Below are 20028 nucleotides of genomic sequence, written 5' to 3' on the forward strand. Positions count from 1 at the left end.
ATGGTAGATGCAATTGGTAGGCTATGGATTTTGAAGATGCTTTTAATGACTTTGATCATGCATGCAAGGTTATTAAACTGTTAATAGATCTACCTTAAATCCTCAAAACCTGAACAGTAACAATGAGCACCAGAGATCTCTTCCTTCTTTCCATGCTTTATGGATTTGTCTGGAGAGTCCCTTCTTCCCTACAGAAACAGGGTATCCCCTGCTTTGCACCTTCTCCAATGGGCTCTCCAGGATTTAGAATACCACATCATCTATTTTATGACAGCCTCCCAGACAGAATTTTACAATGCATGCCAGCACCTGGTGCAGCAACAATATGCCTTACCTTTAAGAGCTGCAAGTTCTCTTAGAGTATTTCTCGCTGGCTTTAATGGGTCCCAACAACTCAAAGTAATTGTGCACATTACCCCGGCAAATGGTCATTGTATAGCGTTATTAGAGTTGGCTGTAGGTAGTAAATATGTAAATGAGAAAGCAGCGTGAAGTTTGTCTCCTGCTTCCTGCACCTGTTTATACTGGCAAGTCTCTTTAGTTCCCATGTCTGCTCAGGAAAGCCTTGCTTCATGTTAAAGGTCATCAAAAGATGTGTATAACTGTGCTTTGACATCTTCTTTGTAAATTATCTTTTCCATCTTCTCCAATGTCTCCGCACAATATACCTCACTCATGGTTAGAGCAAAGTTCAATACAAATTTGGCATAACTTCTTTGCTTCTCAATTTTCAATCCCTTTATTATATCCTTATTGAGTTTTGTTGAATGTTTGAGTGATTTGTAGTTGTGAAATCAAAGAACTATTTGGTTTCCTATCCCATGTATATTCAGTTACTTATTGAATATTACACTCTTTCCTTTTTTGAATTCAAATATAATACCTCACACTTAAATCACTGATATTTATTTGCTGATCATATGTATATTCTGCAGTTTTATTTATTTCTTGCAGTCTTCCTCAGTGAGATTACTTCTTCCCAATTCTTCATGGTCCACAAATCTGGAGGATGTCCTTCTGTGTCAAAAGACTAAATGATTAATTTTGAATACCAATGATCCTTGTGGGACAGGCCTTTCCTCGTTCTGAAACTTCAAGTGGTTACCTTTTACCCAACTCCTATCTTTGTTCTTTTCGGACAGTCTGCAATCTTTTCCACAATGTTGTCAACTAATCCAAGTAATCAGAATCAATATTTGGAACATGATGTCAGTTTTACAAATCTGTACTGTCTGCTGCTGACTGTAAGTATGTGTGTCAGAGAACTACCTTTTCTGGGAAAAATCTTTAAAGTCAGTAGTCTACTTTGTGACCAGTAAATTCAAGGGAAACTTCTGTCATCTGCCCAGGTCATTACCTTTAGTTCCAGGGAAAACCAATGGAACTGGTGTGGTTTATTTATATAGCTCAGTGATAAGGGTTAAACCACTTCCCCCTTGAAATTGCTCAACTTCAATAATCTTCATATAAAAATATTGAAAACAGTTCCTTTCTGAGTGGGCAATTACAGAACCAGGCACTGATATTCCTGATTAGAACTAGTGCATTTGGTTAACCTTAGTTAATATTCTACTAATGTTAATGATGCAAGGTTAAATAATTTGTGCCTTAAAGTACTGGGAATTGTCCTTTTCCTTCCTGAATATTGTTGTACAGCTGACCCTAATTTCACGAGAAGATAGAATTAACATTAAATGTGGTGGCCTAGGTTGATCACAAGTGTCTGTTACTAAACTACGGAAGGTAGGGTCCTAAATCAGAAATAGAATCAGGTTTGGTATCACTGGCATATGTCGTTATATTTGTTGACTTTGTGGCAGCAGTACATTATAGTGCACATTACAGTAAAGCTGTGAATTACTTTAAGTATACACATATATCAAATAGTTACATTAAATAAGTAGTGCAAAAAGTAAAAAGTAGTGAGGTAGTGTTCAATGTCCATTTAGAAATCAGATGGCAGAGGCAAAGAAGCTGTTCCTGAATCATTGATTGTGTGCCTTCAGGCTCCTGTAACTCCTTCCTGATGGTCGCAATGAGAAGAGGGTGATTCCAGGGTAATGGACATCGTTAATGAGACACTATTCCTTGAAGATGTTGTGGATACTACAGAAGTTAGTGCCAATGGTGGAGCTGACTAAGTTTACAACTCTCTGAAACTTTTTTTTAATCCTGTGCAGTAGCTCAGCCGCTTCCACCTCCCCCCCCCCCCACCCCCACCACCATCCCAGATGGTAGAAAGCTCTCCACTGTACATCTGTAGAAATTTGCGGGGAATCTGTAGAAATTAGGGACATCAGGAGCATTTCACTTCCAGGAAAACCCACAGGTTTGGAAAGCAGTACCTACACAGAAGTTGAACACTAATTGCATTGAAAGCCACTTCTAAAAATAAGTAACAGCTCTTAAATATATCCCTACTTTTGAAAGTCTGTGGAAGGCTGAAGTGCATTCCTGTTCAGTGTTGTGTAATGAGTAATGCCCATTTTTGGTGGTGTTGACTACAGTTGAAAGCTTACATGCTGGTTTCTCCACGATCATTTCAAATCTATGCACTGTACGTCTGATAATATTGTGACATTTTATTTTTAACTGGTGACATTACCACTTCAGGAAACTTGCCCTCATCACCCACCCATTACTAAAAAGTTCTGATTCTGTACTTATTGACTCATATTTCCTCTCTGATTCAAATGGGCGATAATGTCTGTCATGCTTTTCCTGTCCACCTTAAGCTGTAGTGCAATTGCTTCTTTCTTCAGCTTAATGCATCAGCGAGACACAATGTTCATAAAAGGCTGTGTTCTGCTGAAATATCGGCTCTGGGACGCCATTCATCATTTTTCTGCTTTTAACCTCAATCCTAGCATGTTTTGTAAATAATAGCTCACTGTTGATAGCAACAGTAAAGATTGCAGTTACAGGATTTTATTGCGTGTATAACTGGGGGAAGTAAGTTTACAGCACTCGCATACTTAGAATCATTATACATCATTGAGACATGCCTTGGCCCTCTGCCAGTTAGCAACACAGACACTCCTGTGTCTGTGTTTTTTCTGACTCTCCTGCTCCATTTGTCTGTCTATTTTTTTTAACTCTGTCCCTTATTCAAACTTGATGCTCTTTTTACCTTTTTTATTTCCTCCCCTGATTCCACCAGTCTCCATTTCTATTGTTTCCAGAGATCCCTGATTGTAAAGCATGGTCTATTGTCCTTGAGTATGGGTTCCATGACTACTGATACCCAGCCTCAAGTGCTCCAGGTACAGGGACTACAGCACTCTCTCAGGAACTGTTTAAACTTGCTCAGTGGATGCAAAGGATACCATTGCAGTAGTTTAGAGTAATCCAGGAGAGAGTGCAGTCATTGTGGGAAAACTTTATCCTTCAACGGACAAAGGCAAATAAAAGATTATCTTGTCTTTACCTGGAGGTGGATGCTTACTATGTGTAAATGGGTGCAACATTTCCTATAGTGACTGTGCTTCATAGTTATCATTGGTACTGAAATGTTGTATTTATTTGGCCTTTTCCCAGATATCTTAAAGCACTTCATTGGTTATAAGGTATTTTTGAAGGATTTTTGATTGTCCCTTCTTCCCCCTTTGAGGAAATTTGGTTGTGTTGGGAAATAAAAATCTTGGCCCCATTTCATGCTCTGTAATGATAATCATTGCTGCGGTCTCCACATTATCAACTATGGTACAGAATTCAGCTCAGTACAGTTTTTTATTTGAACCTCAAGTGATTTTGCTTGCTTCATTAATGATCGAGATACTGAGTCACCTGTTGTTACCTGGGAATCTTCTAATGTTACTCTTGGTGCACAATTATTACTGGATAATTTACCCTGTCTGTAAATTGCAGATCAGTGATAGCTGAAGAACTGATCAAACAATACAGCAGGTTATTTTTTATTAATAAATGAAAGAAGACAGGCCAAACCTGTTTCACATACCACTCTAGGGTTTACTAAGGAGGTAGAATTTACACACCATCTGTCTAGATTAGATTCCAAAGCAAATTTGGGACTTGAAGAGGTAACACCTTTGGCTTTGTGTTTCTGGTGCTTAACCTGCTGAGCAAGAGTATAATTTATCAAACAGAGCATCTCTGTAATCAATGCTGCCACAGAAAATGGCAGAATTCTGAGTAACCAATGAGCCGTACTGTGGACGAAGCTCATAGTTTTCACAAGGTTTCATTTTAAAAAATGTGGTGCATTGCTACCTGTGAATTCCACCTAAAGTGAGATGTCCAGGTATGTTCTAACCAAGGAAACAATTCACTACCAACCTGCCCACAAAGCATCTCGCCACCTCCCAACAATAAAGACGCCTGGTGAGATCCTGGAAAATGTGATCACTTCCCATAACTCTACAACCACTTCTGCGCAAAGGCAGATGCCGACGATAAAATTTACCACTGCCTTCACTGCCAACACAGCCTCTGGTTAATTGAGAAAAAGGCAATTCAGAAGTCAAGTCTTCTGGCAGACTTCAGCAGCCAAGATGTAAATTGTCATTTCCAACACATAATATTCTAAGTATCTGTCTTGGTGAGTTATCAGGCAGTCTTTTTCTCTCATTTTCCCAGCCTATGACATGGTTGCTGGTTTTTTGGTATCTGCCAATCATCTTCATAAGCTCAAAGGCGGAAAAGAAAACTTGAGCCAGAAACCCTAATCCAGACGTTCTGTGGAAAGTTTGTCAAAGACAAATTACTGAAGGCATTTGCCAGTTGGTTTCTATGTTACCTGACGTGTCTGCATGACATCTGAGAATACTATTTCTTCTTAAACTGTTTACAGATGAATACCACAAGGTCATAGGTACTGAGGTGCAATGGGGGGAATGAAAGATGTCCAAGACTATGTCTATTAGTGTTTTTCTTTGTAAAACTTGAAGCACAGTTTAAAGGAGATCATAATCAGTCCTTTGTAGTTGATGGTAAACTATTCTGTTTTGTTTCTTTGAGGCACTATAATGATTTGGAAAGACCTATGAATATAATAAATAGAGTGAGGCCTTCTAGGGGCAGTCTGCTGAAACCCTGCACTCAGATAATCTCCCTGTTCCCATCTATTTATCACTCTTAAATAAAGTTTAATGAAATATATCTTTGTACCTGAAATTTGTTCAAATTACAGACGTGTATTCTTTTCAACGGTGGTAGAAGCAGAGGATTACACCGCTTCAATAATTTAAGGAACATATGTCTGGCAGATTCATTGCATGAAATTTTAGCATTAATTATTCTGCTGTCAACACGATTGATTTAAAACAACTCCCCCCCCCCCACCTTTATACACCAAAGAGTAGATTCACACTAGGGGAGATCAGCGGAATGACAGACAAGCAAACCTTCACTTTAACAGCAACCTTGCTACAATCTATCCCTTTTATGCACCCTTTTTCCACACATAATGACAAATGCTTCAAGTTCTAATGGGTGACAAATAACAGCTTGAGGGCAGAACATTGGCTCACCAATGAATATAGATCTCAATGCGGACAGTTATAAATGAAAGAGTGGCGACAATGATAATGAGGTTGGAAGGACGATGGGAAATATCTGATTTTTGCTTCTGATGCACAATAAGCATGGCAAAGGATTAGCAACGAGGAAATGAACACAACAATCAAACACTTATGAATTGCTGCTACAGACATTGTTTTTCAGATTACAGTTAATTTAATCTTATGTTGCAAAGACAGGTCCTTGTAGAGTCTTAGAGCAATACAGTACAGAATCAGGCCCTTCAGGAGAAGACCTTATATATACCTTATATACCTTATATACCGGCTGGGTAGCCTCCAACCTGATGGCATGAACATTGATTTCTCTAACTTCCATTAATGCCCCTCCTCCCCTTCTTGCCCCATCCCTGACATATTTAGTTGTTTGCCTGTTCTCCATCTCCCTCTGGTGCTTCCCCCACCTCCTTTCTTTCTCCCGAGGCCTCCCGTCCCATGGTCCTTTCCCTTTTCCAGCTCTGTATCACTTTCACCAATCACCTTTCCAGCTCTTAGCTTCATCCCACCCCCTCCGGTCTTCTTCTATCATTTTGCATTTCCCCCGCCCCCACTACTTCCAAATCTCTTACTATCTTTCCTTTCGGTTAGTTCTGACGAAGTCAGAAACGTCGACAGTGCTTCTCCTATAGATGCTGCCTGGCCTGCTGTGTTCCACCAGCATTTTGTGTGTGTTGTTGTTTGAATTTCCAGCATCTGCAGATATCCGTGTGTTTGCTCTTTTCTCAACCACCTCCTCTGGTGTCTCGTTCCATATACTCACCACTCTCTGTCTCTTTTAAATCTTTGCTATCTCACCCTAAATCAAAGGCCCCTAGATATGGACTCCCAATCTTGGAGAAGAAATTGTTACCATCCATCCTATCTATGCCTCTCAAAATTTTAAACATTTCTATAAGGTCATCCTTCATTCTCCTACTTTCTAAGGAATAAAGGCAAGCCTCTTCCTATAAAATGTTCATAGTGGTGTGACTTAAACTGGAAATGGTCCCAGTAGTATTTCACTCTGGAAGTGGGCAGTTTTCTGACACATAGTAAGTATATTCTTGATACTCCTTTCCTTGTTTCAGTATTGATATTGCAAAATTCTTGCAAATAAATTGCTACCACAGTGGTTTTATTCCAATAAGGGTGGCAGGAAGAGTACCAATAAGGTCGTATAGAAGAAGCTTATTCCATGATACTTAGTTTAGAACCTAATGACCCGGATGAGGAAGTGGAGGGATGGGTTAGTAAATTTGCTGATGACACAAAGGTTGGAGGTGCTGTGGAGAGTGTAGAGGGCTGTCAGATGTTACAACGGGACATTGATAGGATGCAAAACTGGGCTGAGAAATGGCAGATGGAGTTCAACCCAGATACGTGTGAAGTGGTTCATTTTGGTAGGTCAAATATGATGGCAGAAAGGTAAGACTTATTAAAAGTAAGACTCTTGGCAGTACTGATGATCAGAGGAATCTTGGGCTCCGAGTCCATAGGACATTCAAGGCTGACTCTGGTTGACTCATACAATGCATTGGCTTTCATCAATCGTGGGATTGAATTTAGGAGCCGAGAGGTAATGTTGCAGCTACCTAGGACCCTGGCCGGACTCCACTTGGAGTACTGTGCTCAGTTCTGGTTGCCTCGCTACAGGAAGGATGTGAAAGCCATTGAAAAGGTGCAGAGGAGATTACAAGGATGTTGCCTGCATTGGGGAAGCATGCCTTATGAGAATAGGTTGAGTGAACTTGGCCTTCTTGCCTTGGAGTGATGGAGGATGAGAGGTGATCTGATAGAGGTGTATAAGATGATAAGAGATATTGATCGTGTGGATAGTCAGAGGCTTTTTCCCAGGGCTGAAATGGCTAGCATGAGAGGTCACAGTTTTAAGGTGCTTGGAAGTAGGTACAGAGGAGATATCGGGGTAAGTTTTTTTAATACAGAGAGTGGTGAGTGTGTGGAATGAGCAACTGGCAATGGTGGTGGAGGTGGATACAATAGGGTCTTTTAAGAAAGTCTTGGGCAGGTATATGGAGCTCAGAAAAATAGAGGGCTAGGTAATTTCTCAGGTAAGGACATGTTCAGCACAGCTTTGTGGGCTGAAAGGCCTGTATTGTACTGTGGGTTTTCTATGTTTCTATAACTCAGGCCCTCTAATCCTGGCAACATCATTGTAAAACTCATCTGCACTCTTTCTAGATTGATCAATATTCCAATGTTGCTCTTTACTGCGTTAAAGCAGATATTTTCCGACTAATTTCCAGAATGCTTCCAGGGAGAAAATGACATTATTTGATCAGCTACCTTTTAATTCACTTCCTGCTAAAATTAGACCTTTATGATCTCCTCCTTGTCATCATAGAAAGAGATGAACTTGATTGAATTACAGGCAGCATCTGTTATCATGACATCACAGAGATTGTTTCATCATTTTGTATAGTGTGAGAAGTTCTCCCGAGACATCTAGAACTGACAGTTGACGTTATGAATGGGATAATGATAGGACTGCCTTGAAATTAGATATCATCTGTTTTAGCATCTCTGAATCAGAATCAGATTTAATATGATTGACATAAAGTTTGTCATGAAATTTGTTGTTTTGCAGCAGAAGTACAATGAAATACAAAAAAAGACAAACTATAATAAGAAATGTATTCTAAAAATTATCTAATTAGTCCAAAAAGACAGTAAGGTTAATGAGGTAGTAATGTTCATGGGCTGGTTCATTGCCCATTCAGATAATCAGATATCTGATGGTGGAGGGAAAGAAGCTGTTCCTAAAATGTTGAGTGTGTGTCTTTAGGCTTCTGTGCCTCCTGTCTAATGTTAGTGAAAATAACAGAGCATATCCTGGGTGGGGGAAGTCCTCAGTGATGGATGCCATCTTTTGAAGACGTTCTTGATGCTGGGAGGCTAGTATCCATAATGGAGCTGCCTGAGTTTGTAACCTCCTACATCTTTTCTGATCCTGTGCTGTGGTCCCTCCATACCAGATGGTGATGCAACCAGTTAGAATGATCTTCATTGTGCCTCTGTGGAAATTTGCTGGAATCCTTGGTGACATACTCAATCTTCTCAAGCTCCAAATGAAATATAGCCACTGGTATGCCTTCAATGTAATTGCATCAATATGTTGGTCCAGGATAGATGGTCAGAGATGTTGACTCCCAAGAACTTGAAACTGCTCATGCTTTCCACTTCTGTGAGCAGACATATGGTTTTGCAGTAAAATAAAAAGGCCAGGCTGCTGACTGAAAGTACATAGGAAACAGAAACAGGAAATGCTGGAAAAATGTTACAGTTCAGGCAGCATTTGTGGAAAGAAAAACTGGGTTTGAAGAACTTTTGTCAGAACCATTCTGACAAAGGTTCTCTGACTTGAAACAGCAACCAGATCTGCAGCATATAGGGCTTTTTTTTTGTGTGTTTCATGGTAGGAACATATTCTTTGCATGCAGCAACATTTACTAAGACAGGACCTGAGCAAATCACAAAGTCTCTTGTTGAGATTTTGCTATGAACAGATCTGAGGGTTGCATTAACCTCTTCCACTCAGCCTTATGGCAACCTGTCATCATTATTTGCTGAGGAGCAAAAGCAAACGAACGGGGAAAGACTTTCACAACCAGCACCTGAGCATTCCCATCACTGAGGAAAGTTCCAGATGGGAGTTGTGTGCTGGAGACACAAGGAGATTCATCAGAAACATCACAGGAAAAACTTGTAGGAGGAAACTCTAGCTGTAACAGAAAATCCCCGTCTCTTTAAACAAAGCAGAAATAAATTTGACGACTTTATATGATTTGTCCCAGGGAGCTGCCCCCCACTGAGAATGATTGTAGCAAGCCATTGGAACAGGGGTTTAATAATATATGTGTTATGTTCAGTGTAAGTGATCCTGCTAAGGAGGAAATGAGGGATTATCTGGGCTTTCTCTTCTAATTACTGGTGACTATGCTGGTGTTAAGAATTAGAGTGTGGAGGGGCTCACTTTGCCTGTACTGGGGAATATTATTTAATAGGTTCCCCGTGAAACATGGAATATATTTATTAATAAACCACATAATCAGATTTAGAATTAGGTTTATCATCATAAATGTTAGTCATGAAATGTGTTGTTTTCTGACAATAACAAATTGTTGTAAATTACAATAATAAATAACTTACTAATAGTACAAAGAAGAAAGATGGGTGGAGTATGGAGGGCTATGGTCCTGGAGTAGGTCAATGGGAGTAGGTAGGTTAAGTGGTTCAGAACAGACTAGATGGCCTGTTCCTGTGCTCTATTTTTCTATAATTCTACGACTCTATGAATATCACTGTAGTGCTCATAGATTCATTGACTGTCCAGAAATCTGATGGCAGAGAGGCAGAAGCTGTTCCTAAAATGTTGAGTAGGTCTTCAGACTCTTGTGCACCCTCCTTGGATGGTGGTAATGATAGGAGGCCATGTCGTGGATGGTGAGGGTCCTTACGGATGGATGTCGCCTTCTCAAGGCATGACCTTTTGAAGGTGTCCTCAATATTGGGGTGGTTTGTGGATCTGGGTGAGTCCACATCCCTCTGCGGCCTCTTACAATCCTCTAACTGGCTTTGCAGTTAATGCCTTCTGAAATTCTCTCTTCTTCCACCATTCCATCAGGCAGCAATTACAAAGGCCTGAAGGCGCATATGACGAGGCTCAAGGGAAGCTTCAAATCTACTGTTATAAAACTGTGGGACAGATCTCTGGTACAATGAGGTGAACTCTTGATCTCATAACCTACTATATTGTGGTTTTGCACCTTATTTCCTGCTTGCATGACACTTCCCTGCAACTGTAACATTTCTTTCAACAGTTTAAGGGGAGACAAATGCAACAGAGCAGACTGACCTGCTGCTAGCTGTACTGCGAACTATTAATGAAAGCCGTGGCTTGCAGCTTAACCCTCCGTTTTATGTTGGCTGGAGGGAAAGATGCAGTGAACATGCTGGCATAAATTGGTACACCACTGTTACCAGCAAAGTATCAGGCATACTAACCTGAATTGCTCCAACTTCCTGATAGGATGGCTAGTATTATCCAATCTGTGGGAAGCTGCAGGCTTAAATACATTTAAATTGAATGTTAAATCATTACTTACTGTGTCACACTGAGCAGTTCGAAACAGAGGTACGCATTTCTGGAATTCCTTCAAAAGATGGTTCCCTCACTTCAGCAGTATCTTCAATGCAAAATATGAGCACATTCTCACCACCCCTCACTTATAGAATTATTGTGATACACGAGCACAAAGAGCTCATAAGACCATAGGACATAGGAGCAAAATTAGGCCACTTGGCCCATCAAGTCTGCTGTACTATTTTATCATTTACTGATTTATTATGTCCCTCAACCCTGTTCTCATGCTTTCTCCCGGTCACATTTGACACTTTCACTGATCAAGAACCTATCAACCTCCACTTTAACTATACCCAATGACCAGACCAGCACAGCTGTCCATGGCAATGGATTCCACCAATTCACCACCCTCTGGCTAAAGAGAGAAAGATCACTGAACAAGGAAAGGAATCGGTATTGGTACTGCAGTGACACCCTCTGAGATGACACTGTTTGATTGACACGAAGTTTGACAAAAAAATTCCCTCTTTTTGATGGCTATTTAAATCTATATATTAAATAAGAGAGTGAATAGTTTCATGAGTTATCCAGTGATGTGCTGTACTTTCGGGATCAGGTTGTTTCTAAGAAACCAAACCAGAAAGTGTTGGAAATAATAGATCAGATAACATCTGCAAAGACAGAAAGAGTTAATGTTTCAGATCACTGACCTTTTATCAGAACGAGGCCCAGTAAGTTTGCTACTGAATGGTGGGATAGGTTTGAAGGGCTGAATAGCTGATTCCTGTTCCTAGATTCAAAACTGCTGTCTTTCTGTGCTTACAAAAAAGAGTTCAAAGGTCAGATATTCTTCCCTAATGATCACAACTAAGAAGAGCAAGCCCAAAAGGGGTCTTTGAATCCCTATTCTACCTGTTCTCTCATTCACCTAAATTGATTTCACTTACTGTTCAACCTGTGACTTAATGAATTAATATCTAAGGAATGACATGTCAGTAATATGTGTTTCCCAGAGATGACTATGGGAAAAACATTAAACTCCTATGATCTGGGGTGCTGCTAGGGAGATGAATAAAACTGGTATAGTCATCATACAATCTTCTCTCTGACAAAGAATTTGTCAGCAAAGAATTTCCTAAGGCACCGTGAGGACTAGTTAATTCACATGATCCCTTTATGTAAGACTGCCTGAGGACTACAATGATTAAATATGTCAAAATCGTAAGCTATAATGTTCCTCTGCAACAACCTCAAAGGAGGAAAGCATGGAGAAGAGAGGAGAAAAATCTAAGTGTTTACAGGTTACAGTCCATGAATAATGGTGGTGGGCTCTTAGTTGTGAAAATTCAACATTTATTCGTACAAAATATTTGGCTGTTTCTTTCAAATGAAAAAAAGCAAGCATTGTCTTTGGTCTTTCACCTTTTGGTTTACCCGACCTTTCATGAAATAAGTATAATTCTTTGTCTGATTAATAATGGTTTGTTATGTGAGATGTAATGATGGGTTACAAGAGGGAAAATTCAACATTGTCGCATTTGCAACTCTGTAGCACGTAAGAAAGAAGTGCAAACTTGAGATAGATCGACATACTTTCTTTTTGAATTGCTCCTTCCAGCTGGATTTTGAAAGTCCTACATTTACTTTAACTCGTATTCATTGCTTGATTACCCCAGGCTTGCTCATTGGAAAACTTCTCAATAAATGTCTGCCACTCTCAAGAATTGATCACTGATTAGACCGAGGTTCTTTGGTGTGGTTACCCTACCATAGCCCTTTTACGGTGCTTCACCAGTTCATGACATAATTGTATCTATGACCACAGGGCTATAAAAGTACCTCAGGGATGACGAAGTTACAGACACATGCTACTAAAGCACTAACTGACTTAATGGACCAACATCATAGAGTGTAGACAATAATTATAAGCCTCCCTTGCATCGATTAAATAGGTTGAGACACTGTAATTACTCTTGCTTCCCCTCAAACAGTCCAATTAATATTCTTTAATTAGCTTGACATGCTACAGAGAAGCCAGTCAGAGTGCTTACATTGCAGCAATTTTGAGCCTCACTCATAATTTGTGTTGAGATAATAGACAATAGACAGTAGGTGCAGGAGTAGGCCATTTGGCCCTTCTAGCCAGCACCACCATTCACTGTGATCATGGCTAATCATACACAATCCGTACCCCGTTCCTGCCCTCTCCCCATGTCCCTTGACCCCGCTATCTATAAGAGCTCTATCTAACTCTCTCTTGAATGCATCTAGAGACTTGGCCTCCACTGCCTTCTGGGGCAGAGCATTCCACATATCCACCACTCTCTGGGTGAAAAAGTTTTTCCGCATCTCTGTTCTAAATGGCCGACCCCTTAATCTTTGGTAGCACTTGCCTATTTTATGTGTGTCATTCTTAGCAATCAACCAGCTTTATTGCACTGTCCTTCTATGTCACACGGTAGTACACAGTCAGCAAGCAGGCCATAGGCAATAGAAACTAAAGCTCCACCTATAGACCACCCTGAGGGGCTTCTACTGCTCAAACTTTTAAAGGATTTTTCCATTGCTTGTAATGCAAGAGATTCTGCAGATGCTGGAAAACCAGAGCAATGCACCTGGAGGAACTCAGCAGGTTGGGCAGCATCTACAGAGGAGAATAAGCAATCGATATTTTGGTCTGAGACGCTTCATCAGGACTGGAAAGGAAGGGGGAAGAAGCCAGAATAAGTAGGTAGGGAGATAAGGAAGGGGTGTGAGCTGGCAGGTGATAGGTGAAGCCAGGTGTGGTGGGGAGGGAAGGTGAATGAGTAAGGGGGGAGGGTGGGTGGTCAAAAGCTGGCAGGTGATAGGTGAAGCCAGGTGGGGGGGAGGGAAGGTGGATGAGTGAGGGGGGGAGGGTGGGTGGTCAAAAGCTGGCAGGTGATAGGTGGCTGAAGAAGAAGAAACCTGATAGCAAAAGGAATATGTTCCTTGTTTAGAGATATCTCTAGACACTTGGAGATGATAGAGGAAACATTTAGATGATTAAAAATTGAAAATACTTTCACTTCCAACCACAATTGACTTACATAAACTGACTAAAACATTAAAATTAATTTAACTGAAGCAACAGAAAACAGCAGAAGTCTGTTATGCCATTCGAGCATGATGGTAGGAGTCAGGCTGATGGTCCAGATTAAAAGCCAGGTTGAATCCAGGGGCAAATCTGGAAGTCGGGAGCGAGCCAAATGCAAATCGCAAGGAGACCAGTAAGCCAGCCATAACCACATCTGCCTCTCCAATCTCTCCACGTAAATCAAGTCTCTCTTTCTGGAAACATTCTAATAAATCTTTACTGCACCCTCCTCTAGACTTGGTTAACCTGCCAGTAGTGTTATAGCCAGAATTCAATACAACTGTGAGGAAAGATCTAGCTGCCCATGCCTTTATTCTCTAGAGTTAACTAGGATGAGAAGTGACTCATTGAAACATGCAGAATTGTTAAGGAGTTAGTCAGGTTAGATGAGAAGAAGCTATCTTTAGTGTAGAAAAATCGGTAATAAAAAGGACAAAAGGACACATTTGGCAGAAAAACAAAGACAACATGGGGAAAAAGTGAAAACAGATTCAACAGCAACTTACAAATTAGAATTAAATATAGCCCGACCCTCTTTACAGAGGTTGATAAATCTATGTTGTCAGTAAGTCACAAAACTTTAAATTACTCCTAAAATAACCATATCCCCACAGTATTGGAATGAATGGGGTTCATAAGGGCCAATTAATATTAACATTAATTTATTTTCTTGCTCTGACTAGTTCAAATGGTACAGAATTATGATGTCCCAAGCTCAATGGTTGGTTTTAATGGACTTGAAGTATCAGTAGATGTAATATTGTTACACGAGTATCACTGCAGAAGTACCTAACCTTAATGTATTCTTAAGAGGAAATGGTGTCTGATTACCGTGAGGTAGTTACAAGGTTCAGTGCCTGGTCAATTGTTGTTCATTTTGTATATAAACGATATATGTATGGTTTCTCAGACATTATACTATTTGCATGCTTTGAGAGGAACACATATATATATGAGAGGAATACATATATTTCAAAAACAAAGGATAAGATCAAATGTAAAAAATCATTGTATTTCAGTCAGAGGGGTGAATCTATGGAACAGTTGTAGTGAGAATTTAAAACATGCAACACACTTAATAAGTTTAAAAATTATTTTTAAATAATTTAATGAACAAATATAAAACACATGGTTTAAAATGAATGTGAGTGATGTAAATAAATGATAAAACACGAAGAAGTCTGCAGATGCTGGAAATTCAAACAATACACACAAAATGCCGGTGGAACACAGCAGGCCAGGCAGCATCTTTAAGGAGCAGCACTGTCAACATTTTGGGCCGAGACCCTTCATCAGGACTAACTGAAAGTAAGAGATTTGAAAGTAGTGGGGGGAGGAGGAAATGTGAAATGATAGGAGAAGACCGGAAGGGGTGGGATGAAGCCAAGAGCTGGAAAGGTGATTGTCGCAAGTGATACAGAGCTGAATTTACCAAACTAAATTCAACTAAATTTAGTTGTTTGCCTGTTCTCCATCTCCCTCTGGTGCTTCCCCCCCCCCCCCTTCTTTCTCCCGAGGCCTCCTGTCCCATGATCCTTTCCCTTCTCCAGCTCTGTATCACTTTCACCAATCACCTTTCCAGCTCTTGTCATCATCCCAATCCCTCTGGTCTTCTCCTATCATTTCACAGTTCCCCCTCCCCCCATTACTTTCAAATCTCTTACTATCTTTCCTTTCGGTTAGTTCTGACGAAGGGTCTCGGCCCGAAATGTCGTCAGTGCTTCTCCTTATAGATGCTGTCTGGCCTGCTGTGTTCCACCAGCATTTTGTGTGTGTTGTTTAAATAAATGATACTTGGAATTGGATTTTGTGTTAAAAGATTATGAAATTTTTTGTTTTGATGTGATGAATCACGCCAAATATGTTTTTGTATAAGTAAGAGGGGCAGGCGTAATAAACTGTCGCTTCAGCCTACACCCTTTCGGTCTGTTTTAAAGATTTTTTTATTATTTAATTTTGTCTTCCGATATCATTGTTATGAAATCATCATTGAAAATGACGCATTTTGTTATGTTTGTACAGATGAAAATAAAATTTCATTCATTCATAATCAGGATGTTTTTCAAGACTTTACTCTTTTGAATGTAATAATATTTACGGGAGCTTGTTCATATGGACAGGTGTCCATGAGTTCGGTTTTTGTAACTTGAAGAGTCCTTGCAAATATTATTATTTTAAAATATGTACTGTATATGTAAAATATTTAACTTCTGTGTAATATTTACATCTCTGGAGAAAAGGGCAGAAGAATAGCTAACCAACAGTTAATCTGGGCAAATGCACAATGGGCTAAAGGAGCCTTTCCTGTGCTATGATTCCTTTGCACCAATAAGACATTATATTGGACGGTGCCAATCATCTGTGTAGTTTCTTAAAGTCGGATTGCCAAATCTACACTCTCCTCTTGCTGGAGGCGGCTGCCAGTTCAACTGAGTTTGCAAAATTAATTTCTTTAAAGTTTCGTGACACTAACTGTACAAGAAAGTTTCCAAGTTATCAGCATATAGGAGCCACATTTATAGTTAAAAGAGTTCTGTGATCCCATTTCCATTCAGAGATGAATTATGGTGATGCTTTTCTATATTTTGCAGATAGATTTCTGCATGATGATAGGTCCAGGATACAGGAATATAACTTTCTATACTGACGGAACAGTCGGGTTTTGAAGAGATGGTCCATCTTGTGCCTCTGAAAAGTAATTTCTTTTTTAATCCTTTTGAAATCTGCATGTTTTACTTCAGTTACCAACATGTATGTACAATTCTTCTCAATTTTTTATATTTATATGTCTGCATTTCAGGCGTGTTCAAGTTGCAGGAGTACAAGTTTGAAATGGAACAGAAGATGCCATGATCTACACCAGTCTGACAATAGTTTTCTCTCACCTTGGATTGGGGAAAAAATGCTTGCGCCTTGCAAAGGAGAAAATGATCATTTGCAAGTAGCCTGAATCAGCTTCATTTTTTAGATTATTGGCAGGTCCTATTTTGGCTCTCGATATAAGCCCAGAGTTTCCCATGGACTGCAAGATACTGCGTGCTGTGGCTGGCTGGGTTCCTGGCAGAGTGATTTGATTTAATAATGTAAAAATCACATTGCCAGGGATTACCAACTAGTCACCAGCTAATGCTGACAACACCTTGCTGAAGAAAATGCATCTTACTATTGGCGAGAAATGAATTGTGGATTTTTCCCCCACATTTTTAACAATTAAGGAATCATAGACCACAAAAAAAAAAGGCTGAAGGCGTATCCGGTTTGCCATCTACCTTCCTGATGGCAACGTGGCAGACAAATTGTGCTTTGAGACATTAAGGGTGAAGAGCCTCTCTAATATTTAGGATATCCTTGAAGTTTGAAAGATTGTGCTCAAACAAGGAGTCATTCAATATTAGGAAATAGTGTAAAATGCATAGCAACATTTGGTGATCTATTGAACCAGCGGTTCACAACCTGGGGTCCATGGACCCCTTGCTTAATGGTATTGGTCCATCGCATTAAAAAAATGTTGGGAACCCCTGCATTGAACATAACTCCTGAGTACTGTTTCCTTTGATGTTAATGAAAATAAAAATCAGGGAACAGCTGACAGGGTCAATATCAGGAATTTTCCCCGATGCCCCAACAGACCACAATCAGCTAACTTCTATATAGCATTTTCAATGTGGGTGTTCATACTATTCACTATTAAATAAAATTTTCCACCAAGGCAGATAAGTAAATAAAGGGGCAGATTGTGAAACATTTCTTTTTTAAAGAATTAGATTTTACGGAGCATCTTAAGAAGATCTTAGGGAAATTATAAAACATTAAGGCTTTGACAAATAAATGCATATTGTTTTTCCAATGTTAGTTTTACCTTAAACCAATCAATAGTCAAGATGGAGCTCACACTGTGTCCTTTCTATATGCCTTACCTTTAGCTGGTTAATTGGGTGGTCGGTAAGGAACAAGCCCTAGGTTAAGATTATCCCAATTTTCCATAAGAATGGTTTTATTCTAATATTCACTTTAAACTTAATGTTTTTTTCAAGTGGCCGGTATATCAATGTGAAAGGATTATTTATAAAATCAGTTGATCCTAAGCTTGTTCATGACCTTAATGAGAGTCAGAATTGCTCACTGCAACAATACCATCCTGAAAGATATTGAAAGTCAAGAAATCTGGAAATCTGAAACAAAACTACAAAATGTCGGAAATGTTTAAATGGCCAGGCAGCATCTGTGGAAAAAGAAACAGAATTATTGTTTAGATCAAATGCTCTCAAAATAAAGTATTATTAATATTTTAAGGAAAAAGTGAAAAGATTGGTTTTGCTAATTCTCTCCAAAGCCACAACTCACCAACTCACAATGCAAATTTGTCATTCATTTCTTTTAATTTTTCCAACCAGAAAGATGGAAAGGTGGGTTCCAGCCTTAAAATGGAATAGAAGCTGAAAAGATAACTCAGGTATTAACTTCTGTGTCAAATTGCACAATGTTTGTAATCTAGATCTTGTTCAGAGAGAAAATCAGAGCAGTCAGAATTGATTATGCTGATGTAAAATGGAATATCCAAGAGAAAAAAATTCAAGACAAAATATATTCCTCTGTTGCTTGTTTTAAGCCCATCCTCCTTTGTAACCAAAATGGTTGAGACGCTGGGCTTCTGTTGAAAGACGAAAAACAAATTCTGCCTTGTCTGCACCGACAGGAGGAGTGAGCCTGTGTCCCTGACATGCCAGCATTTTCTTTGCTGCTCAACTTCAGCTGTTTCAGATTATGAAATGCATGACCATGTGGAGATACTAAGGGAGCCTGCAGGAGGGATTTTGTGTCTGAGCCCTATGCGGTGAAGGACTTAGCTAATTCTGTGAACAGATCTTTGAACGCCTTCATGTTCACAGTGGCTAAGTTCCGCACCTCAGGGGTTGAACTCAAGCGGATTTCCGGACTTCCATTTGCAGTTCATATGTCTGTACGGGCTTATGTCAGTCGGTCCCCAGGTCTTGCTGGTGCTAATTATTTCTCTTGTTCTGACTGATTCAATGTACTGTTTTCCAGAATGTTTGCATTCAACAAGCTGGTTAAAGCAAGATAGAGTTAAGTGGGGTTCTTGAGTCCGAATGAACATATCCCATTTTTTTCTCTCGGAATACTCTCCGCACTTATGCAAAAGCCACAACAGTATCAACTACACGCCTAACCTTAACCGGGCCAGTGGTGACTCACTTAACACAAATTGTCATGATATTGCACTTCCCTGGAGAATATCATGAAGTCTTCTTTATCATTTTTTAAAGCTTAAGTACACTTTTAGATAATTCCAGATTATGATAGGTAAATAATTCTGCCTACACATAGATCCAGGTTATAGAGTTGAGATAACGACACAACATCCTCATCTTTGTACACACCTGCCCCACGACCACCGCACCACAGGTAACTTGATTTCTACAGTTTCTTGTTACTCCATTCCAATGCTTGTATTAGCAGTATGTAAAGATATAGAAGTAGATACTACAGATGAAGGAGCAAAAGAGAGAAGTTATTACTTTAGGAATCTCTTACAATATTTTGTGGCAAAAGAGGTGAACTATGGAAGCAGTGTCATTTACTTAAGACTGAGAAATAAAATTTTTAAAAAGTTTTTATTTGAGAAATTTACTCAGAAGGCCAAGGTGTAGAATGTACAGTCAAATAATGCATGAATCAGCAAGGTGTGATCAGGTAAAGCCAAGTGTGTATTTTGGTCTATAGATGCAAGAGAAGAGCACATCAACATATTAGTAATTCTGTATCACCAAGGGTTTGTAAAAGAAATACTTCAGATGAATCTGAAGAAGGAATGAAGGCGTAGACTATTTTGTAAACAGGGAGAAAATTCTGAAATCAAAGGTGCAAAGGGACTTTGGAGTCCATGTACAGGATTCCCTAAAGGTTAACTTGCAGGTTGATCAGTGGTAAGGAATGGCAAATGCAATGTTAGCATTCACTTTGACAGGATGAGAGGATAAAAGCAGGGATGTATTGCTGAGGCTGTTTAAGGCATTAGTTAGATCGCACGGAGTATTGTGAGCAGTTTTAGGCCCTTTATCTATGAAAGGATGTGCCAGCATCAGAGAGGATCCAGAGGAGGGTCACAAGAATAACCCCTCCCCCCAAAAAAAGGTTTAATGTATGAGGAGCGTTTGATGGCTCTGGGCCTGTATTGGCTGGAGTGTAGAAGAATGAGAGGGGATCTTATTGAAACTTATCAAATATTGAAAGGCCTAGATAGAGAGGATGTTTCCTAAAGTGGGGAGCTTTAAAAC

The 20028-nt window shown here is 39.7% G+C and overlaps 1 long non-coding RNA gene across 2 annotated transcripts in view; it reads left to right on the plus strand.

Annotated features, from left to right (window-relative positions):
• Positions 1-20028, plus strand: part of LOC132401559 (uncharacterized) — an 84357-nt gene that overhangs the window by 39486 nt on the left and 24843 nt on the right. The window contains exons 4-5 of one of the 2 annotated variants that reach the window (XR_009514610.1): positions 16324-16427; positions 16533-16882. The exons of the other annotated variant lie outside the window; for it this stretch is intronic. This is a non-coding gene — a long non-coding RNA (uncharacterized LOC132401559). Of the gene's footprint in view, positions 1-16323; positions 16428-16532; positions 16883-20028 lie in introns of those variants that run through there. 2 annotated transcript variants of the gene reach the window in all.

The sequence above is a fragment of the Hypanus sabinus genome, chromosome 11 (genome assembly GCF_030144855.1).
Source record: "Hypanus sabinus isolate sHypSab1 chromosome 11, sHypSab1.hap1, whole genome shotgun sequence".
Taxonomy (NCBI): Eukaryota; Metazoa; Chordata; class Chondrichthyes; order Myliobatiformes; family Dasyatidae; genus Hypanus; species Hypanus sabinus.